At 31.2% G+C, this 26,197-nt stretch overlaps 1 long non-coding RNA gene across 1 annotated transcript; it reads left to right on the forward strand.

Moving 5' to 3' along the window:
- LOC142331018 (uncharacterized) lies at positions 1-25,652 on the forward strand. Its single transcript, XR_012757866.1, has 3 exons — positions 1-104; positions 7,105-7,204; positions 15,372-25,652. It is a non-coding gene; the product is annotated as an uncharacterized LOC142331018 (long non-coding RNA).
- Positions 25,653-26,197: the final 545 nt, after the last annotated feature.

A 26,197-nucleotide genomic window follows, 5' to 3' on the forward strand; every position in this document is an offset into this window, starting at 1 on the left:
CAGTCGCTCATAGTTGATGGACAATAAACGAGTTTTAAATTTACGTATAATTAATGCGTGTTGCTTTATTTATACAAACTTATCGTCTTTATTTTAACATTTTGGTATGTATTTTTTACATATTTTATTTGTTTTATCTAACACATATTTATTAAAACATGAGATGTTAATTAAAAAAATTCAATACATATATATTTAATTTTTAAACGGTCACTTATGTTTCGCTTTTTAATTATATAGTTAATATTAGTGTATTAACCTTTATGTATTATATTATAAAAAAATAGTATTGAATAACTTGTTTCAAACTTGGTTGTAGTGTGCGTGGTGCCCGCGCGTTTTATATCTCTCTTTCTCTCTCTCTCTGTATATATATATATTTATTTATTTATTTGGTTATCTTATAACAGAACATGGATATTGCCGTTTTCGTTATCTTGAACTGTTCATCCACGTTATCTACGAACGTTCCGGCAAATTTTTTCTCTTGTTTTGTCTTCATAATATAACATATTGTAATACGGGAAAAATTGAGGTCGGGGAAATAATTGCTCACAATTACCAAATTATATATTATATAACTAAAGTAATTTCACAACTTACATAGAAAAAATTCGCCTGTACGGTCGGCAGACTGGTGTATCCATGCGGCTTAACGCACCAGGTACGGAGTCGACCGGGCGATCGATTTAGACATCCCGCCAGACCGAGTTACTTTTTACACTTTAAATATTATTCATTTATCTACTTCTACCGCTCACCTGTGACGTCAAAACATAGCAGTAAATTAGATAAACTTTTGCGGTGAGGATGGGATTTAAAAAAAAGTTTTTTTGTAAATATTGTTACAATTTTTTAATCGTTAAAAAATGTGCCTAACTAAAATGAGTCTCTAAGTAAAATTAGTCTCTTGCAAGTTACACAGCACCCTTACCGAAATTTTGAAATATTACAAGTGTGATATACTTTATTTTGGAACTAAATAAATCGGTTTCGATGAAATTAAATTCACTTAAGGTTAAATTAATTTAGGTTTAGCTTAAGATGTGGGTTTTGATAAACGTGTACGATATGCATTATTTGCGGAGTAAAATGCTTGGTTTAAATGAAATTTAATCGAGTTTAGTTAGGTTTAGATCAAGGTTAATGTTAGGTTTACGAGTAAGTCGTAATTTACTACGTAGTAATTTACTACGGGAATTTCCCGTAGTTTAACGGATTAATTCACATTTCTGGTTAACTCGACTTTAAGTAAATCTAATCTAATTCTTAACTAAATTTATACGAAACAAAAATTATTCGGCAATTAATGTAGTTACCGTGAAAGATCGATATCTGACAAATATGGATTTTCTCCGGTGAATAACGACACGTACCAAATACGTCGGTGAAAGACTGAAATATTTGCGTATTCGGACCTTCCCTGAATTCGTGACAACATAGATAATCTCTTTGGTGAATGGGGGGGGGGGGTCGAAACATTAACTAGAAATTAAAAATAAAATCAGTCCATACCAGTCTCTAGAGTAAATAGATTACGAGAAATCCTCGTAAAACAAGTAAGTTTAAATTTTCTCCAGACATAACCTACATTTGTTAATCTCGTCTAATTAACGTTAAATTTACAAATTAAGTATGTTATTCTCCAACATCGGAGGCGATTAATCAATTCACCGCATTTATAAATAAATCAAATCAAATTTTCAACATTTTATATACGGAAGGGCCATCAGGATATACAGATTATTTTACACGAATGGATGAATAAGTAAATGATTGTCAGATGGTTTGCTCTTCGTTCACTATTTTTATAAAAATGTTTTTATTCAACATTCACCATCAGAGTGCACCCTGATAGCGGTGAATCTGTTTAATCGGCTCCAATGTTGGAGAATAACATTTATAATTTGTATATTCAATTTCTAATTCAAATCTATTCCGATAATACTTTAACTTTAATAAATATATTCACGATGTTCCATTATCTGGAATAAACTAAAGCAACAAAAAGCTGCATTTTTTTTTTATCCATCGGGACAACCTTTAGGTATTGCTTCAGAGGATGAGATGAATGACAAATTTTGTAGCGTGTGAAAATTCCACGTTTGACCGGGATTCGAACCCGGGTCCTCCGGATGAAAGACCGAGACGCTATCACTCGCACCACAGAGGACCGCAAAAAAGCTCCGTTGCCAAAGGTAATTCTATCCTACTTAAACGGCATATAGTTTCGGGAAAATTTAGCCCTTTTTAACCGGATCCGAATTTTCGTATAAAAATCGTAAATATCTCGACAACGGCTCGTCCTAGCACTCAAAGATTTTTTCGAACCCCCCAGGTATAATTTTTTTTTTTTTTTTTTTTTTTTGTTTAACCTCCGGGTCCGCAGTCAAGCAATTCATACCGCAAGGATGAGATGAATGTTTTGTAGCGTGTGTGAAAAATGCCATGCCTGACCGGGATTCGAACCCAGGACCTCCAGGTGAAAGGGCTAGACGTTACCACTCGCGCCACGGAGGCCGCCCAGGTATAAGTCTATCCGCTCCCGTTGGTATCCGACGATCGATAATATTTTCAATTCCCCCAGGGCGCCGTTCGGAAATTGCTGAGGGGTTGCGATGGGGCTGCCACCGTAATATTTCGGCAACCGCTCGTCCGATTTTCACGATTCAAACGGCGTATGTATCATCAGCAGGTTGAACTGTTTAACGTATCGGGGACACTGTTGTTCGACCGGATCTTAGTTATCCAGAAATTAAATCGTTTAGCCCTACGTTTTGATCGCACTCACCCGCCGTAAAACGTACCTATACGATCTTTTGCTAAATACGCTCAAACCTGTGCGCTAGCTCAGCTATAAAGTATAAACTTATGAAGATGAAATATAGAAAATAAGATATATATTAAAAAAAAACTTTTTAAAAACCACTTTTATATTAAATACACTAAAAAGTAGAAAATAAAAAGTATGGAAAAAATCTTTTTAAAATACCGCTATTAAATTAAAAACACTAAACGTTAAAAAATAATTTTCAGGACGGTATACAAGAATGGATTTGACAAGTTTTGATGGTGATAAGCAAGATTATGTGAAAGTCATAGCTTCAAATTAAAAATTTGTTTTTACCAATTTTTTCTTTGGCGTGTTTGCACCCCGCTCTTTAGGTCATTCACCAAGCGTAAGAAAAAATTAGCAAAAACATCAAATTTTTAATTTGAAGCAATGCGTTAGTTTTTGATCAAGGTCGCAGACGCAACGTAGTCGAGTTGTTTGTTTTAGTCGACGTCGCAATATCGGGCTAGAATATATCAAAAACATACTACGGAAATTACATCATCGATGTAACACAATATTGTTTATTAATATTTCAATACTTTTTTCCCTACATCCCTGGGCCGGACATCCAATTAAGTATACTCGGCCCAGGGACGTGTCCATTATTTCAATACTGTTCAGAGTGGGGAGTGACGATGTGAGCTGTCAGTGTAGCTCAGGGTGTCAAACTCAAAAGCTAACTTGGGCCAGATAAACAACGCTTAACTTTAGGTGGACCGCAAAAAAAATCTATCTTCATAGAAACAAATATTTTTATTTTGGTGATGCATGCAAAAGTTATCCTTCAGTTTCCTAACAAATACCTCGTTCGAATCTTGAAAATCTGACGATTATTTAGAGAGATATCATAAAAGCATCCCATTGCACCTCCCACTGGACAAACTGGCGGCCATTCGTAGGTGGTGAAAATCAGTTTTCCAATTAAGTAGGACCAGGTAAACTTCCTAGAACCCACCGGGTTGGTCTAGTGGTGAACGCGTCTTCCCAAATCCGCTGATTTCGAAGTCGAGTGTTTCAGCCTTCAAATCCTAGTAAAGTCAGTTATTTTTATACGGATTTGAATACTAGATCGTGGATACCGGTGTTCTTTGACGGTTGGGTTTCAATTAACCGCACATCTGAGGAATGATCGACCTGACACTGTACAAGACTACACTTCATTTACGCCCTTAAATATCATCCTTTGAAGTAATATCTGAAAGGTTAATTTCCGTAGGCTAAACAGGAAAAAGAGAAGGTAAACTTCCAAGGCCAAAAAAGTTTAAAGTATCTATAATTTAAGCTCTTAAAAACTGAATTTATTTGACTAGTTACAGCTACAAACCCAAAAAAGGTTAAAAAAAGGCTGATAATACGGGTCATCAAAAAAGGTTGCGGCAATAAAGAGAATCACTTCTCCCTACGTAACTGAGGTAAACTATCGATCGGAATTGCAAAACAAGCGGAATGTCAAGTTTTTTTTTAGACGTGACCGGTCGTGACCTTGAGCGATGCGCACAACCACTGATCTCGTTGAATACAAAATCCATGTATTGGAATTAGTAAAATTTGAAGCTTAAACTACCGCCACCAAAAAATTTTCCCATGGCGCCGTACCCTAAATAAAAGTATGACTACTCGAAAATAAGATATAAAAATAAATAAAACTCGTGTACTTCATTATTATTATTTTTTTTTTTTACTTTATTAACATTAAATTAATAATTATAAACGTCTTGGTTCAATTAATTATGAAGCTTTTACAATATTTCGCGGTGCCCTAATGAAAGGGCCGCGGCTCCCCGGGGCTCACAGTCTGTTAGGTACTGTTAGTTGCTACAGTTGTTAGGTAGTTAACAGCGCGGTAAGCCGGCCGTCAGCCTATGTGCACAGCAATACGTCGACCGCTGCGTCATAGGAAATGTTTATTTAGACGTGCTACAAGTGTACGTTTTCCCGCAAGTCCACCGAATCGAACAGGAAAGTAACGTCGCTGTAATGTTTTTTACAAGACGGTGCGCCCCTGCACTTTGGCCTAGGCGTTCGACCCCCTTTCGATGAAAAATTTCCTAATCGCTGGATCGGAAGGGTCAAAGAAAAGCCCAAATTTGATGACCCTAGACTTTTTTCTACGGGCATACATTAAAAACATTATCTATAATGAAAAAATTAGCGATGTACAACATTTAAGACATTTTAGTTTTGAATAAAGGATTAACATGAAGAAGAAAAAAGGGGCGTAGTAAATCGTTAATATTTAATAAATATATGCAATTTTTAAAAATAAAATAACGAGTTGAAAAAAGTACGACACAAAAGTTGTGTAATATAACAACTTCCTAATTATATAATTTGAAAAAAGATTTACCAAAAAATAATGTTTAGAAGGAAATTCCAATTTTCTTCTGAAATGTTTTTTTTTTTTTTAATTAGAGAATTGATAAAATTTAAAATTAAGAAATTTTAAAGCGATTTCAAGAAACAAAATAACATATATGTTTCTATAAACAGTAAATCACAATTCCTGTTTTAATCAATCTCTCGCATCACTTATGGAATTACAGTATATATTTTATTTTCGTTATGCTCTTTTATCTTAAAATAAAATTATTATGGAATATTCTTTTGTTCTAAGTAAAAAACAGAAGTTAAGATTTAAGAAGGAAATTTGACTCATAGTAATGTTAAAGAAGGGGTACAGATATTTACTAGAATAAAAAGCTTTAGTTAGAGTACCTCATATCTCTTTTATCGACCCTCAAATTAAATAGCTTTGAAAAAGGATGCAAATGAGAAAATATTGGGAAGAAACATCAGAAGAATAAATTTTAACTGCAAGGTTATGCGTCGATCTATGTGATTAGAATAATGAATTTAAAAAACCTTTCATTACAATTAAGGGATAAAGGTTATAAAAAATGGTTCTTTTATCGTAAAAAGTGGATGAAATGTGGAGCTTCAAAAGTTAATCATGCTTCTAAAATTTCCAAACAACCTAAGCTGAGAAAGTTATTATTGATGGTTTCAAAATAAATATATTTTTTATAATACTGAAGAATTGTGATATATTATGATGATTTTTGAAAGTATATATTTGGAGTGTCGCTTTATATGGAAGTGAAACTTGGACGATCGGAGTATCCGAAAAGAAAAGATTAGAAGCTTTTGAAATGCGGTGCTATAGGAGAATGTTAAAAATCAGACGGGTGGATAAAGCGACAAATGAATAGGTGTTGCGGCAAATAGATGAAGAAAGAAGCATTTGGAAAAATAAAGCTAAAAGAAGAGACAGACTTATAGGCCACATATTAAGGCATCCTGGAATAGTCGCTTTAATATTAGAGGGTAAGGTAGAAGGAAAAAATTGTGTAGGCAGGCAACATTTGGAATATGTAAAGCAAATTGTTAGGGATGTAGGATGTAGGGGGCATACCAAAATGAAACGACTGGCATTAGATAGGGAATCTTGGAGAGCTGCATCAAATCAGTCAAATGACGACAAAAAAAAAAAATGATATGTAGGCACAATGAAAAAAATACTGAATGAAAATAACATTATTAAATATTAAAATAACATATGTTCATATATCAGAAGTTGAATTAGACGAGATTATATCCTAAATTTTAGAACAAGGTTAGGTTTACCAGACAGATACCTTAAACTGGTTTTGTTTGCAACCTTCTATAAAAGAAACAAAGAGTCCCTAGACACTGTCATAGAGTATTTAAGAGCAATTTAGGAAAGAGAGAATGGTAAAACATGTTAACTTACATATTCTGTCTGCTGATTTAGAGCATATTTATGTTAAATAATGCTAACTTAATGTTATTAAATAAATATTTCAGTCTACTTATAAATATATATCTAGGAATCTGTGAATGACTTACTAACTTACTAATATATATATATATATATATATATATAGCTAAATAAAAATAGTAAATTAACACTACTAAATATTACAATAAATGTTTATTGAGAAATAATCAGACATTAGAGCATATTTATGTTAAATAATGCTAACTTAATGTTATTAAATAAATATTTCAGTCTACTTATAAATATATATCTAGGAATCTGTGAATGACTTACTAACTTACTAATATATATATATAGCTAAATAAAAATAGTAAATTAACACTACTAAATATTACAATAAATGTTTATTGAGAAATAATCAGACAAAAGAATAACAGATACCTATCTAATCTGTACTAACTAATTTGATGCAAATAAAATAAATGTCAGTGTGTTTTTTTTCTATAATATATTCAATAATAAATTTCAGACCGACAGTACAAACTAAGAGACATAATTTGATTGATCTACCGATTGGTTTCTGCGAATAATGAAATGATGCTATTTTGCACCACGGTCCTCTACTAAAAGTAAGTAATGACGTACAATTAATTTTCTTAATTGTACAAAATATTAATGTGAGTTTTTGAACCTGTTTTACATTAATTATTTACAGTTGCACTGTTTGTAAATGACGACAGAATATTCCAAGGGAATAATAACAGCGATAGACAAAAAAGATTGTTTTAATGTTTCTCTAAGTATGATACCACTTCTTGAATTGCTTTTTTGTGTATATTACAGATCTGTAAATACAATTTTTCTTTTAAATAAATAATGCTTCGATAGAATTAAGGGAAAATATTGTTAAAATGTACAATTTTGCACGGCCATACCTGTGTTAGAATAATTTTGCTGATGCTTTTCTTGTATAAATAGCATCAGGCACATCCCGAATTAATGTCTAACAGTAGTCGGCTAGCATGTTAGTATTCCATTTCCCTTTATAATGACTTACCATCACCTAATTGTCTTGATGAAAACGTTCACTGTGTTCATCACTTACATCTCCGAGGTTGTCCAGGAAAAAATCCATATGTGAATAGAGGAAATGTATCTTCAAAGATGTATTACATCCCATAGCTCTTAATAATTAAGACCTATGGAATGGTCAATAATAATTCTCTTTATCTTAAAGTAAAAGAAAGTAAATCCCTTTATCTTAAAGTAAAATTATTATGGAATATTCTTTTGTTTTAAGTAAAAAACAGAAGTTAAGAATTAAGAAGAAAATTTACTATTATAATGAAGCAATGATGCGAAGTAAGAAGTTAATTATAAATATTGTGGTAATTGTTGAATTTTTGTTTGCCGAGAAAATTTTTGTAAATGTCTTTAAATGAAGCCCAAGCTGCACTTTCTACATTATTTAACATCGAGTTAAATATATAATCTTTCACAGACCCTCTTATTTGAGGACCAACAAATATTCCATGATGAAAGTAACAAGGTGTCGCACACCCAGCGTTGCGCAGTGGCTCGTCCCAAAATCCTTTTCCCGCCATGATGTTTAAATTCGTTTATGCGGTTGGCACACAAACAGAAGCAAGACATCAATGTGATTAAAGGCAGAATTATCAAAAATAAACAAACTTTTGAAACATAAAAGAATAAAATTTATTACGTATATGAAAGTTGGTGTCGAAATGTGGATTTTTACTCTAATATTTATAAATAGGAAGTGCTGTACTCACGTGTGCGTGTACACACACGTGCGTGTACACACACTTCCAAATAAATATGAAGTGTAGGTTTTTTTGTTTATTTTATATAAAATTTAATTGACTGTATGTGGAGTCGAGAATTATGATCTGAATGATTAATTTCGTTTTATTTCTTAAGAATATAATAATTTCTAATAATTTTCTTAATAAACAATTTACCTTGAATTAAATATTAATGTACTATTAGATACAGAGCGGTTCAGAAAATAATTAACTTTAATTATTTTAATTCAAAATGAAAATATAATGGAAACATTTTATATGAAATAGAAAATAAAATAGTTTTCATTAACATAAAAACCAAAACTGACCGTTTTGCAAGCGATTTAAAATGGTTTATCTAGAAAATCCCTTGCATTTCATTTGACTCATTAGAAAAATATGTTTATTGAATATAAAATTATTTTTCACTAAACAACTTTTTATTTTATTTTTATTTCAGTATTATAAAGTAATATTCATTTTGGTATCCGTAAAAAAATAAGTAATATCTCATTTTACTGTGTAAATTAGATTATTAAAAGCACTTTCTTTCAAAAATTGTTTTGCGATAATATTTTTAATTAAACTAAAAAATCATCAGTTCTGAAGATTGACCAAAATAAATAATATCAGATCTGTAGTTATAAAATTTTGAAATAAGTTATCTCCCATTTAGTTGATTTTCCATTTTAACAGCATTAAATAGTTTCACATAATAAATGAAAAATAATATTAGTAAAAAAAATATTTTATGAGCATAAAAAAAAAATTATCGGTGATTCGATACCGAACCCCACGAATAGCAAAAGGAGTCGTTACCATAGAGCCACACACGCTACACAAAGACTTTGTGTCAGTTGCACTTCATAAGATGTGTCCCCTGTTTGTTTGTTTAGGTTTTCATTCATTATTTTGAATTTTATCTTAATTAACAATCAATTTCAATACTCTTAAGAATCAATAGACTTGTATAAAATATTTATTTTTATTAAGGATTATTAAAAAAAAAAATTTTATTATTTTTAATAAATATTACGACTTTATCAGTGCCAAATAATACTAATTCATATTGAAAGAGAATAATCATTCATAAATATTCTATTGTTAGCTCGTTTAATCATTATCATGTATTTAAAATTTTGTAAAATTTTTGTACAACTAAAAACTTTTGTCCCAAAATCCCTTACTTATATGTTCAAATAACCCGGTAGAAAATGAGATTTTGGGACGAGCGTATACGCATGCGCGCCGAATACTGTGCGCAATGCTACACCTTGTTACTTTCATCATGGTGTGAACGTTTGTCTAAGACCGTTGTGAGGGAGGGGTTTATTTTATAATATAAGTATTATTTATTTGGTGGTGTTCACTTTTGTTTATCTGACTAAGTAAGTAATTTTATATCATTCTAACATAAATTAATAAAATTTAAGTTGATTTTTTTTATGATGAATTTGTCATTCATTACTAATGCTGTACGGTTAATTGCTCTACAATGTAATAATTTCTTAAAACATACTGTGTTAATTAGTCTAAGTTAGCGAGCGTAGGTTAATTCGTTAAATTATATTTATAATATAATGGTTATATCGGTCGATATTGACAATAATCCAAAGGTTTGCTGTTTATAGTTATAGATATAAATTAACCAAACTTAACTTAAGCTCGCTAACCTCGACTAATTAACATAAATGTTTTGATTATTTAAATAATAAATAATTGTAATAATTACTGAATTTATCATTTAAATACTCAAAACATTTAACAGTAATGACGTATACGATAAAAAACATTAGGTTGGATAACATTGCATATGTTCCATGATTATCTTTCTATTTATTGAAAATAATAATACTTATTTTCTTATTTATATTCTACGATACTAATAAATAAGAACAGTGGATAGTTGACAGTTTTGCAGTAGACTGTTGAAGTTTTCAATTAGGTTATAATTACAATAGGAATAATTGTAAGTATTCCTATTACATTGTATTAGGAATTTACAATGTAATAGTAACTGAAGCAGAAAAAATTAAATTAAAATTTCTGTAAAATTAACATCAATAAAAAACATTTGTATTGCAGCAAAGATTTATTTGAATAGTGTTTAAATTTTTTAAATAATGTAATTTTTAAAATAGTCATCAACTGCTATGGTCATTAACCCCAAATTTTCATTATTATTATTATTTTCATCAACTTTTTATTGTTATATGGGCATCGACTTCAACAGTCATTAGCTCTTGTCACACTTTAAAATAAGGTTTAAATCACCATCAGGTTCATCATATGTAAGGGTCTAAAGGGCCCTTACATTTTATGTAAAAACAACACAAAACATTTAGGCACTCACTTATATTAAAGACACTAAGAACACTTACAGGGTGTAAAGGGCCCCTATATTAAAATGCAAAAATAAATAAAACACAAAATAAAAATGAAAAAGTATGTCTTTACCATACCAATCTATAGAATTTTTTCTTTTTTTCTTTATAAGCACTCCTGAGAGCTAACTGGAACTGCCCAGTGGCAGTTGATTGCCTCCCTATAAATTGTCTCGTAAAACTTAATCCATCAGAGTTCCCCTGCATCATAGGAGCAATTTTACCACCTGTTCAGGATGGCCAAAGAATCCCTTGGCGGGGAGGCTGCCCTTTCCGGTCTTGACCTACCTGGCTCTAGGCATACCTTTTGCCCTGTACTCTCTGTCCACCCTCGAGGGTCTCCCATGTCATCTTTGGATATGTCCCGACTCCTCCACTTATGCATGCAGGCGAGCCTGAGTGTCCTAGGCAGGAGGGCTACCTTCCGACCCTATACATGCCACGCTTCAAGACACCCTTTTTTTTATCTATAGAATTAAACTGCTTCACTTAGAGATTCCTTAACACGGCTTAAATCTGCTTATTGACTTGTTAATAGTCCACTGACATGCAGATACGCAACTATTTTTTCTTCATTTCCATCTTCCAAATCAGCAGTAAAATTAGTTCTTAAACCGAACCCTTTATTGAGGTTCTCATATATGATATGCTCTTCCATTAGATACTTGACTATAAGTCCTTTATTACAAACACTGCACATTGGTCTCTCTTCGCCGGTTAACAAATATAAATTTCTTATTCGTGTTTGACCAATTGTAAGTCTGGTCACCACCTCTTGTTCTCGGCGAGTTTTACTTCACGTCACTCTTCCATTTATATGAAAAAGTTTTAACTGCATTTAGTTTTGTATTTAATCTTCTCCATTTATTACTCTACCTGTTTCTTATAGTATTAGACAATTTTTAACATTGGCCACTCGTACAGGAAATATATCCAAGTTATCACAGACTATTGCTGTACTGGCAGCTTCAACTGCGCTTTCATTTCTTGCAATGCCAACATTTCCTGAAGTTCATACAAATACACATCGCTGTCCTCATCGATTTAAAATATATAAAATGGACAGGATGTTTGCAATAAGGACATCATTAATGTTCTTGTCCCTGTTTAGCCTCCAGTAATTACCATTCAGATAATACTTATGAGGATGATATGTACGAGTGTAAATGAATAGTAGTCTTGTACAGTCGCAATTCGACCATTCCTGACATGTGTGGTTAATTAAAATCCAACCACCAAAGAACACTGGTATCCACGATCTAATATACAAGTCCGTGTAAAAATAACGACTTTACTAGGACTTGAACGCTGGAACCCTCTACTACCAACCCAGCTGATATAGGAAGATGTGTTCACCACTAGACCAACTCAGGTGGGTTAATGTTCTTGTTCCGAATAGCAGTAAGTGCACTTAACGAAACTGAACATATAAGCACCATCTCTTCGCAGAAATGTTCAGAGTAGCGAACAGATTGCTGTATGGCAATAACTTCTGCCGTTTAAACACTAACCATGTTTGGCAGTTTCCATTAATGGACTTTTCCATTTACATATATGGGGCATCCAACACCATGTTTGGTTTTAGAACAGACAGTTTAAATTACTATACATTATTTGTAACTACTGATGGTTGATAGAAATTCCTGTCGGGTGATTACTACTGCTTGCTTGTCTTTTTTTCCCAAGGTAAAAACCTCCCTAAAAAAATTAAGAATCTTTAAAATAAAAAAATTACTCTGTTGCCACCGGTATATTCTGATATATTCAATATATTTTAATAGATTTGAATATATGATTTTATTATTCTTTTTTTTTTATTTGACTGACGAATTGATAGGAAATAGATAATCAAATAGTTGTAGGAAATAGATAATTGTGTTTTTCTGTGATGACTTTTAATGTTTCTATTTTAATTTTTGCTACTTCAAAATTGTCTGTAATCATTGCATGATCTTACATAAAGGCAAAACAGTATCTTCCTAGATTATCTTTTTTGTAACCTAAACTTTTTTTCTACCACATTTAGTTTTCAATGTTTTCTTCCATTCCTTTATGATTACAATGAACACAATTAAAGGGTATCAGAATCAACAGTCAATTTTATCTTCATTAAAGTTAACTACAGAGTGACTGAAAAATAGACCCTCATAAGAACAACATATTCACTGAGGCGTACATGCCCAATGTTTAATAAAATGCAAAAATTCTTATCTTTTAGATCATTACTCCTTTGATATTGTTGGACAATATTGTCCCTAACTCTGAGTTCCTCAAAATTTCATTTTGTTTTTTGTTGCCGATCATTTAATTGGTCTTTGGTTTGATGTAATTCTTCTGATCTTAATTTGTGTATACTTCCTCCAGATTTAGCAGTTATGTAACTGTCCACTTTATTAAAAAATTGGATGATTGTATCTCACTTTCAAATGAAGTGTAGCAAAAAAGTATATATGTAAGTAATTTAATAAGCCTACAGGGAAGTCATTTACAATTTATTTATCATTACAATAATGATAAATAAAAGATTTGCCCTGAGGTAGGTAATCCCCACGTCCGGAACACAACATCTACGTTCCACATCCAGGGCGGCAACAGCTGTACTTATGTACAATACATATAGCTGGCTAGCGGGGCTCCGAGTAAATTCCTCGGATGTATTACTTTATTGACCTGTCTCCATCTTCAGGTCAACAGACGGATTGGATTTTTCGGCTACCTGCATGCAGGATATGAACAATTTATTGATTAGGAAGTGGACACATACCAAACTTAAAGCTGGCGATATGGCGGCCAGGGTCAATGTTATTGCACGTGTAACGGAGACCCTTCCGTTGTCCACATGCCCCCTGCGATGGCAAGCATGTAGCAATGGTGCCCATGTATATCGGTGCATGGGAGCTCTGAACGCTTTGGTGAGTAGGAGCCTGGAGTCAGTGCAGAGACTGCGCATCCGCTCTCTGCCACCACATATGCCGGTTCCACCGGAGTACCGGATCGAACCTCCAAGGTTAGTGGCCCTGGAGTGGGGGTGTACTCCGGCGGCTAGCCTTGCTACAGAAGGGATAAATGTTCATGAATATTCCTGAACAAACTAATGTGGCAGAGGGTGCACATAAACACCCTCGTTTAGAAACCGCTGATTCGCCACAAGCGAAGAGGAAAAAAGTAAGGAGAGTGATAAGATGAGAAAAGATGCTGATAAAATCAGTAAAGATTTAAGAAGAGCTTTGTTTGGAAATAATGTTCCCAAACCAAGATTTTTGGTCATTACGAAAGAGAATGGTAACTTCCAAAAGGTAAGTCCATTCTTAATTGCTAGAGAAATTACTAATTGTGCTGGTGGTCCTGTCAAGGAAATCCGTAAGTCGTTTAATGGATTACATATCGAAACTATCAACGACATGCAAAGCCAGAAAGTCCAGGCGTTGAAGAAGATCAGTGAATTTGCAGTTACTGTCCAACCGCATAGTACACTTAATACATCCAGAGGAGTTGTTTGCCGTGATCTTCTTAACTGAAATGAAGAAGAAATAGTGCAGGAAATGTCTAGTCAGGGAGTGACACATTGTCGCAGACTTACTATGAGACGGAATGGTGAGATTCTTCCTTCAGCCTCGCATGTTTTGACATTCAATAGGCCAAATCTTCCTGAATAGGTACAAGTGGCATCCATCGGCTTGATGTACAAGCATTTATTCTGCAACCGATGAGGTGTTTTAAGTGTCAACATTTTGGACACACTGCAGCTAGATGTAAAGCGCAGGAAATTTGCATATGCGGAATGAAGATACATGAGGGTGATCCATGTAAAGACCCTCCAGTCTGGATTAATTGTAAAATTAGAAACAGCCATTCAGAAAGTTAAAACGCTTCAAAAAGTTAGCTATCCTGAAGCGAAGAAGATTGTCAATTTACGTATACCTAGACCATCGACTACATACGCAGAAGCAGCTGCTACTCCCCCACATCTAAAATCAACGTGTAGCAGGTGCTTAATACGATGGCACCAAGTCTCGCGACAATGATAGAAAGAATCATTGATTCCAAGATCGAGTCGACTCATCAGACACAACTAAGTAAACATGAGAAGGCTCATTCCCAGACTGACGTCGTTGACATAAGAGCCATACCAGCGCAGTTTAAAAAACCGGCAAAATCTTAGATTATAACGCCATCAATAGACGTAATCAAGAAAAGTCTTGATTTATCTGACAAAGACCAAAAGATCACTCTAACGACGAGTCATAAAGCTAAGGATACTGTGACAAGAGTACAGGAAAAATCTGAGTCAACCAAAACGGAGGTGCAAGTAATTATTGAAAAAGCACCAGAGACAGACGATATATTAATAATAATATTCGCTGCCAATATTATAACAAATACAATGTAAAAACTAAGCAAATTCAGTACCAGTATATTATAAACATGTTTTATCAAGGTTATTTGTTTTATACAATCTTTTGGCCGGGCTAGTTTACTGCAACTGTAGGCAGATCATAAACAAGGAAATTTACACTATTACATGTTATAAAGTTACTTTTCAAGTATTATAATTATATACTGTTTTACCATTATACATGAGTAATACTTTCTACATTTTGTTTCAGTCCCATCAATTGAAGTAAATGAATGGGCAGAATGAAATTGAATGAATGGGCTTTTGCGTCTCAAACAAAAATTACAAGGTACGGAAGAAGGAAGCACTGGACCAACAAGTGTTGAAGGGCAGGTGGAATGGTTAATCCAGGAGTCAAGAGATCCTGCTAATCTATGTTGCATATATCAAGGCTGGCAAGCATATCTGTGATTACTTTGCTCTTTGCATCACATTATGTTATTTAATTTCATTATTTTAGATTATTAATTTTGATCTGTGTTAAAAGTTTTTTTTATCAATCGTTATTTGAATATTATAGATGTAGATATTGTACATTTTACTTACTGATTTTTACTGACAGATTCTGCACTAAAATGGGTAACAATGATGAAACTTGATTTTAAAAATAAGCAAGTTATTTTATACAACTAAGAGTAGTTTTTCTCTTATTGAAGGGAAGTATATTTTTGTGTCATTTAACACAGTTTTTTTTTGACCAGATAGTGTGAATAGTTTAATCAAGTGTTAAATTTGCCTACTTTAATAATTTTTTTTGTTTGTTAGCGTTGAAATAAATTTTTCTTTTTCTTTTTTTTCTTTTAGTAAACTTATAATGAATATTAGTCAATTTATATTAATTGTAAAATTGTTAAATGATGTAGAATAACTTTGTTTACAAATAGTAGTTACTATAAATAGTATATAATAAGCAGTACAAAATATTTGCTCATATATATACATACATACATAGGTAAATATTTTGCATCTCAAACAGACATTACAAGGTACTGAAGAAGGAAGAACTGAACCTACAAATGATCTGAAGGTCATGTGGAATGGTTAATCCAGGAGTCAAGAGAACCTGCTAAGGTATATTGCATATTTCGGCTGGCAAGTGTACCTGAGATTACTTTGTTCTTTGTATCACTTTATAATGTGATACCAAGAGCAGTAACATAAAGAAAATGGATTAGAAAATTGTATACTAATTAGTACTCTATTATTTACAAAATAGCCAATCTAAAGTATTATTAAAAAAAAAACAAACATTCTTAGGAAAACTTTTGTGAATAAATTTATGGGTGCTAGAATAGTTCTAATGTTAGATCTAAGAAAATGCTATTTACATATATAAGGTGTGTTCAGAAAAAACTGAACTTGTCTAATAAATATAACTTTAAATAGGCTTGTCCTCATTGCTTTCTTACATTTTTGGGGAATGGCATACAGCTACTGTACCATATTTTCCTCAGTCTCTTTTATAATTTGAATAAACATCCTTTCAAGGTACCTTCAATTTGGAAAAGAGGAAAATGTTTGCTGGATCCAAGTTTGTAAAGTAAGGTGGATGAGGTACAACAGTTGTATAATATTTTTCCAAATAATGGCAGATAAGAAGCAATACATGTGCTGGCATATTGTCATGGTAAGACATCCAACTGCTACAGCTCAGACCTCTTTTTGCAAACAGTATCCCACAAATGTCGTAGAGCTTCTCGTTTACTATTTACCATGTGGAAAATTTGATCAACTAGTGCAGGCTTTACTTGGTTGGAATGATCCTTTTCTCAACCATCATTGCTGGTTAAAATGTTTAAAAAAAAGTATCCATCAGCATTGGCATGGTCAAAAAGGTCCTTGACTGATGCTAACACAATTTTATTTCTGATCATTGGTCAGCAAACACATGAATTTTATGATATGCGGTGCACATATTTTTCATTAAAATTGACCCTACGCTTATGCCCACTTTCTCAGCAATATCTTGGACAGTTAAGCTGCAATCTCCACTAGCCATAGCACAAACTGCATCAGTGATACTAATACCATCATTTGTTGAGGAAGTCATCTATTTCTGGGATCTTAATCGGTTGATGTTTTGCCCCCTTAACCCTTAAAAAACCAGTATAAAACATAACTTACTAGTAGCGACCAACAGATACTTAAGTAATTAATGCAAAAATATTATTGTCATTACCAGGAAAATTATTGCTATTTTTTCATATGTAACAGAATATAAGTACATTTAATTTACAGCTAAAGGTATCCAAGCTGCTTATAACTTTTATAAGCAAGCTCTTTTGAGCTTGCTCATAACTGTTCTTCATTATATTTATTCTTATTAAATATTATTAACAATAAAAAAACAGAACAGAAAGAGATAAAGAAAAGGAAAACAATTTTTACATCAATTAAAATCATACTTGCATTATTAATACTCATATTATTAATAAAAATCATAGTTAAACTCAATCTTTAAAAAAATTTTAATTTTGGCACAATTTGATGTTCAATTAATTTCATTGTGTACCATTTGTTTAATTTCTTCTTTAGTAATTGTATATTTCTTATATATTCTGGTAACATGCAAGTTATAGGTCCAATATATTTACATCCCATTGTAGTGCTGAATTTCAGAGCCATAACATCTCCATTGGTTTGTCTCCTGGTGCAAACATCATAAGAGCTACTTATTGACTGATTTATTTATACATTCCAAAATAGAAGCAATTATATCTGAATTTCATATATTTGCTATTTCATTTTCACTTTATAATATGCTTGAGCTTTATTCAATATTTTTACAGAAATTTATTTTCAGGACCTTATTTTGCAATGTCTGAAGTGGTTTTAATGCATTATAATACGGTGATCTCCAAATTATTAGTATAAAATTTAAGACTGATGGAATAATGCAAAATAGATCATAAGTGAATAGCTTACATTCATAATAGATCCGATTTTTCTAATTAATTATGCCATCCTCCTTAGTCTTTGCAGTATTGACTAATATGCTCTTCCACTTCAGGTTACTTTCAGTATGCGATCCTAAGAATTTCAATAACTCTGTTCTTATTGTAACAGCCTCAGTTGCATTTTCATCTACAGAGGTAATGATTCTAACGCTGTAATATACTGGTATATGCTCCAAATGGAATAAAATAGGTCTTATTGAAATTAACTGAGAGATTTATTGACAAACCAGATAAATATCTTCTTTATGTCAGCCTGCACCAATTACAACAGCTCTTCCCAAGTACTAGAAAAATACAGTAGAGCTCTGTCATCTGCATATGCACAAATAGTTCCCTTACAGCCCACTTTCAATAGATCATTAATATATAACAAAAGAATGAATGGTCCACAAACAGCAGCTTGTGTGGAACTCCATACTTCAATATAAAGTATTATTCATTTTTTTCTCTTTGGGTTCTTTGGTTCAAATAACTACTTAATAATTTATAAACATTACCTTGAAAATCATGTATTTTTAATTTGTTCAGCAAGGTTCATGACAGATGGTGTCAGAAGCCTTAGCTAGATCAAGACCAACTGCATAATACCTTTGTCTTATCTTTATCTGATCTGCCTTCTCATAAATTTGACCTGCTAGTGAACTCATAGAATCTTCTGAAATTTTTTTTTTCTAAAACCATATTGTTTATCTGATAATGTTTGTGCTTATCTACAAATGACACAAATCTAGATACCAGACATTTCTCAAAGATTTTATTTATATACAACATGATTGCATTTGGTCTGTATAGTTGATACAACCCTCCAATCTTGGTTTGTAGATAGGATTATTGTATGCTGTTTGAGTGCTTCTGGATATACACCCCACTCAAAACTTTTATTAATTATTATGGAGATAGGTTCTGCAAGTATATTTGCTGCTTCTTTGAATACTATTACTAGTACACCATCAGTTCCTATCACTTTCTTTTAATCTAGATTCTCCAACATTTAATTTATTTCAACAGTTGTAGTTGGTTTAAGAAAAAGTTTAAACCCCTCATGTTATTTGGAGTAGTGTTTTGACTTTTTATTTCATCAGCCAATTGTCCAACAATTGAAAAATATTCATTTTTATCATTCAATATTGTCTGAAAATTTTCAGATTTTTAATAATATTGTTGCTGTGAATTTCATGCTGTAGTTTTCTAGGATTATTTCTAATTTGTAAAATTCCTTCAGAATCATTGGCTTGTCTTATTAGACCAGTCAACCTACTTTTATAACTTTTATAGTAACTTTCTAATTTTCTGTTTACAAATTTCTTCTGATGCAAATATAATATTTGGTTTTGATTTAATTTAAGAATGCTGTAGTTATCCAAGACTTCCTACTTCTATCTCTAACCAAACGCACAATTATAGCCTCCTTCAACATGTTTTATTATTTTACCCAACAAATTATTTATGCATTTGCCTGGGTCACCATTGGCTACTGGAGCTTTCTAATTATCACTCCACATCGAATCAATAAGCTGGGGCATAATTAGCTTGGTAATTCTTTTAGGTTCAGATTAGGTAAATCTTTTTTACCTAATTCTTTTTTCAGATTAGCTGAAATCATTTTTCAAGATTGTTTAATTTGTCATCATACAGTTTTTGATAATCATATGATTTATTCAAGTTTTACTGTAACCATCCACTCTTGTTGGTTTATTGATTACTTGGCATATATTTTTTATCATCAGTATCATTATCCGTCAAAATATCAATATTCTAGTCCTCCACAAGGATAGATATTCCATCATTACTTCTTAGTGATAAGTAAGTCAATAAATCATTAATATTAAATAAATCAGCATCAGAAGTCTATACATAGCCAATAATCGTGTGTGATTTTACTTGATTAAATTCAACCTTGATAGTTCAACATTCACTAATATGCAATAACCTTTTCTGAAATATAATATTTTTCTTACAATAGTTACATCATTTTGATTGAACTTACTTTCACTGTATATTAGATAATAATCCTGAATACCATATACATTGGCATTAACAGTTTCCCATGTCTCAGAGCAAACAACAATATCAAATCTGTTTTTAAACATCTTAATATAGGTTAAGAGCACCTCAAAAATTTTTATTTAAAGATTTCGCATTGAAATGAGCAATCATTATTTTATTATTACCCTGATACAAGATGTATTGTACACATTCTTGACTTTAATTAATTTCTTTACAAACCATCTTTGGTATATCTATGTTTTGAATTAAATCAGTTCAAGATCTTAAAAATTTGAGCCTTGATTTAAATGTCACATGCTTTGGTATCTGAGGCCTTGTGATTTATTAAATTCACTTTAAATTTTGTATTTGCATCAATACTATTTACACATTTTGCTAGATTTGCTTGCTGACACTATTGAGTCATGTTCACTAGCAGTGTTACAGTATACCACCAGTGGTTGGCTTTGCATTCTGCATACCCACAACATTTATAACAACTATTGAAATCTTTATTTACCTTGTATGCTTCCCATCCAAAGTATATTTTTTTGAGTCACCAAAACCTGCTTATAGTAGAGTTCACCTCCAAGTAAGCTTTGTACTTTTCCATTGAGCTGATTTCTTTCAATTGATTATTCTCTGTTGTATGTTCCAGCTTATGAATGTATGTATGATATTTATCCGTATTATGCATGAAATTCTGATTCATTATCATTGTTTCTAGCTCTTCATATGTATACTTTGTTGAAATACCTACATTTTAATTTTGGTTTACCTAATCTCTGTACATCCAATTAATATTTTGTTTTTATACTTATTACATTATTAACAATCGTATCACAGTTGCTTTTATCTTATCTCACACAATTACCACACTACCATCCTTATTATTCTTTAGTCTTGCTTTGGCTCCTGTTCCAACAAGGTTAATACTCCTCTTTATTACATTACTAGTTTCATTGTTTTTTGGTTTGATAGTTATCATTGGCTTTTATTTCATTTGTGCTCCTTGACAAAGTTGATTTTGCACACTTGCTGCTACCTCTGATGCATAGGAATCCAAACTTCTCAATACACTTGTTTCTGAATATTTTATTTTATTTTTCAGATTGTTCCCTAATATATGCTTAAGACTCTAAGGTTCTCTTAGGTTAGACTCTCTTCACTCACAATGTCCATATTTTTCAAGATCAATAGATTCTCTCCTCTCTGAACCAAATTATGTGGTAAAGTGAATTGGATTCTATACAGATAACAACCTAGCCAGTCATTTATTTGTGTAACATGAGAAATTCTTAGGACAGAGTGTGGTACCAGTTGCAACACCATCCGCATTACAATGACCAAAAACCAGTCATTAATCATTTAACAGTCAGTCAGTTATAACAAAAACAATTTTTAAGTATTTTTTATTTAACCAATTATTTTCACAAAAACAGTAATTATAACAGGTACACAATTAAGGCCATTTCAAGAGAAAATAGGTCATTAAACCTAAATGAGCACACACACACACACACATTCATTTCAACATTAAAAAGATACAAAGTTATGAGTTATTTTTATTTTAATTACAATTTTTTTTTAAATTCAGTGAGGTTTTAAAAAGAATTTCTTTGAAAAATTATATTTATGCAGCTTTCTATCAATTCAGTAAATCTTCCTAATAAAAATCCATAAATAAATCAAATTAATTGATAACAGATTAATATTAACAATAAAGAGTAATAATAGATAATTTAAATATCAGTAACAGGAAAATCATTAGAGCAACTACCAGATAATAGTTGAATTCAACAATCATTAATCTCCCCATCACACAGGCATATTAAGTTATAAATGAGAATGTATATTATCTCCAATAGAAGAAATTAAATGGAGGAAGAAAAGAAAAAGCTTTAATCAAAAAATGTACTACTTTCTAAGTTTAAAATTAAATAAAATAAAACACATCACTAACACCAACAGCACACAAAAACACATCACAAACCAAGGCCCATGTTACAAAATTGAAATAAAAAACACCCAGATTCACCACTGAAAAGCTCAAAAAATCTAAAGAGCAGCAAACAAATCAGCCAACCGTACTATCAATTCAATACAGCCAAAAAAGTTACATAGTAATTACATAGTTATGTAATAACATGAATTTAATTAATTAGCTGAACAATTTACACAAATTATTTTTTTTTTGTAATGTTCAAAATATTAATTTCAATCACATTATCACAATAATTGATCCAGCAACATCTTTTATGGCAGCAATGTGCTGCTTGTTTAACACTTTAGATCCTCATACAAGTATAAGAATGTGAGGCCTTGACCAGTTGAAGGCAACTTCCTGCAAAAAGATTTTCTCCTTTCTTATTTCTTCTTAATTCATTCCAACAGGGGATTTAAGTTTATCCATAAAATAAGGATTGCGATCCCAGTTTCATCAATAACATTTTGAAAGAAGGCCATTAGCTGCCAACTTATCTTTTGTCAAACTGTGTAGTCATGCACCATTTGATCTAGTGTACTGACACCACCTTTAGTTGCATTATATTATAAATTTATTTTGGATTTGTTTTTGTTTTCATTATGTTTTTCTATGGTGCATGGTAGTCAGAAAAATAACAGCTCGATTTTTTTTTGGCACATAGGATACCAAAATTATGGTTTTGCAAAATCCAAAACTGTTAATTTTAACTGGGTTTTATTTAAATCTTTGAGGAATATAGTTAGTGTTTATGTTTTTTGGTATAACAGCTACTGTCAACCCATTTTGAAACAATAATTTTGCAAGTTCAATTCTTGTAAAATAGTTGTTAAATTGATATATCTTTTTTTGCAATAGTATGGTTCGCACCATTTATTTACCACAGTAATAACCAGATTTTGGGTTCTGCTGTTTTTCTCTTTTCTATTCCAGATAAAGGGTAACTCATTTTACTATCGCAAATCCACCATATTTTCATACCAAACTTGTTGAGTTTACTGGATAGGTATTGTTTATAAGATACTCATCTATGAAAAAGGACGAGTTTTTTGTTTTTGTCCAGGTGAATAAAACTTTAAACTTGTGATTTTTGTCGTCCCACAGCTGTGGTGGGTGCCAGCTTATCTTTTTCCTTTCTTACTGACCTCATATTTTTATCGTCAAAATGAAATGTTGAATCTGCAAATTGTTTTTTCCCATGGTATTGTGGAATATTGGATTACCAAACACTAGATCCCAATATCCCCTAAAATCAATACTTATTTGTTGATACCAGTAGGTAGCAGTAAATGCAAAAATGCTTGTAACTCAATTGTATCTATTGCTTCCACTTACTCTTCAATATTCTCTCTGCATCGAAATTAGCATATTTTACAAGGAGTTCAAAAGGTATTGGTCGAAAAATAAATTCTTGAAGTGTTTGTCATGGAGAAAAACCCCCTTATGCACACCACCTCTGATTATATATTATGCTGTAGAGTTCTACTTCTTCTTGACTGTTTTGGTTCTGCTCTCCACTTAGTTCTATCTATACCCACATATTCAGCTGAATTATTTTTTCCAGTTTCATCTTTCTCATTACCACTGTTTAATTGCTCATCATTGACCTCAGATGCTGTTTCTGTAAAGTCATCTTCACTATTAGAAACACTATCTAAAACAAAATCCTCATCTTCACTATCAGTTTCTTGAAATATGTAGTTCACATTCATTATCTTTTAATGCACAACACAGATCTTCATCAGTTAGACTCTTACATTTCACCATTTTTTAAATCTGGGAACAGAAATATGCTATGTAACACAAGCACAAAACTTAAACACACTGAAAAACACTACCTAATAAAAAAAAATTACATGTCAGTTAGGTCTAAAAGTAGGAATTAAACAAAGTCAACTTTATAATGACATATGTGCAAAGCAAAATTCAACAAGTTCAAACTTGTAGATCATATTATCTTCGATCGTGTCTGGCACATCTGTGGGTTGTTCTGTTGCTTTTTCATTAGATAATTGAAATCAGAAATACAAATTTTTTTCTAACCTAAGAGTGTTCGTATGATAATATATAGAGATTGTATTAGCTAGAACGATTTCACATTAAAATAAATACTTTCTGATTGGTACTTTGATAAAGTTGAAAATGTGCTTGTTTGACACTTGTGGATTGTTAAGATTAAAATGATTGAATAATTCATTGCACTACAGTCTGCCCTGTTCATATGGTCTTTCCCCATATTCTTGCTGAAATATTTTAATTGTCTCTGTGAATGTTTTACCAGATTTGGAGCAAACTTAATGTAAACATGTAAAGTTGTTAAAGTAAAGTTCTTACTCAAGATCTTTTATTTTCAGTTTGTTAAAAAACCAACTTTTTAGCCCAAAAACTAATGGTATCATAATGCAGCACAACATTCTTTGTGTTTTCAAAAGCACCACTTGCTGATCACACTGTGCACAGATTGGTGTGCTAGTGCAAGTCATTTTTTTTTACACACACCTTATATATATTAATGATGAATAAAATTCATTTTTGACCTCTAACTATGAGTTATGTATTAACATTTTCATTCAAGATGTAATTATAATGAAATTCATACAATGAGAAATTTTTTTACTGTAATAAATAAGACATCAATTGTGTATTTTCACATTTTGTTAATGTTGACTTTTATGCATCACTTAGAAGTATAAGTTACTTATATTTATTGTAAGACTAATTTTAAATATTTTAATATGCAATATACTGAACATTTCATTTTTTAGTATGTTATAAGTTTATGTTCTTTAGGTGTTAAGATAAATTTTTTTTACCATTTTTATGTGCTTTAAAGTTAGAAAATTTAGATATACTTATAATTTAGTTATGGTAATTTTTTTGTATCCCTTTGACAGAGATTTATGTTTCTTCAATATAAATTTTCAGATAAATATGAATGATTCATTTTATTTCAAGGACTGAAATAGTAAATATCTATAATTTTAAAATTTAATTTTTGATTTATTATATTAATATCTGTTCTGAAGAAATCCAGATACAAAAAAGCAGAAGCAGTAAGTGATAAATTTTTTGTAAATTCTAATGGATTAGTTTACAACTAAGAAGCAATTTTTTTTAATTTTTAACTTTTTGTAACAATGTGTTAATAATTTTTTTTTCTTTTAACATTACTTAAGGCCTTTACTTTCTGTTTTATCTGGTAACATATGTATTTTTACCATAATGTTGTTTGATTGTGTGCAAGTATATTGTTTGCATATACTTTTTTGAAGTCTGTGAAAGTTAGTACTGTAAGTTAGTATCAGCCAGTCAAATAACTGTATATAAATAATTAAATTGAAGTATTTTAATTAAATAAGAAAGCCTTATTCATTTGATAAATTTTACAAATAATAAAATCCTTTGGTTGTAAAAGGATGGTCCTTTATCGTTTTCAACTACCTCCTATTCCTTTTCCATGTTTAGTTTCTCAGGTTTCTCTCATTTACAGATCCTTCATGTATTCCTTTCATGTTACAGAATATCAATCTTAATGTAATTATTTTGGGTAAATAATTCATAGGTTATGCACTTTATTGAAATAAAATTTACAAAAACTAAGTAATAGATCTTTTATTTTATATATTGTACATTTACTGAAATTATTGTACATTTTTATTAAATAATATCAGTTACAATAAATATATACAAAGATTAAAAATTAATACATTAATATAGTTTTCGTACATTTTTATTTTCCAAAATGATAAAAATTATGTTTTTACTATTATGCTTAATTACTCAGATTTGTACTAATTTTAGCATTATTTTGCAAAGAACACACAATTTGGCATTTAAAAATATTAAAATATTTAAAAAAAACCACGTGTTTGACAATTAATTCTACACAAATTAATAGTAATAATTCTAATTTATTCTATATTTTGCGTAAATTAAACTGGGTGCTCTAATGGACGGAACAGATTCTATTTTGCTTGACTCTATTTATAAAATAAAAATTAGTTCTGCAAACAGTTTAAAATGATAATCTAATGTAAATTAAATATTACATTCCTGATGAAAAAAGTTATTGAACCAATTCAAAATTATTTTGAATCAAGATATTTTCTA

This window comes from Lycorma delicatula, chromosome 10 (assembly GCF_047948215.1).
Source record: "Lycorma delicatula isolate Av1 chromosome 10, ASM4794821v1, whole genome shotgun sequence".
NCBI lineage: Eukaryota > Metazoa > Arthropoda > Insecta > Hemiptera > Fulgoridae > Lycorma > Lycorma delicatula.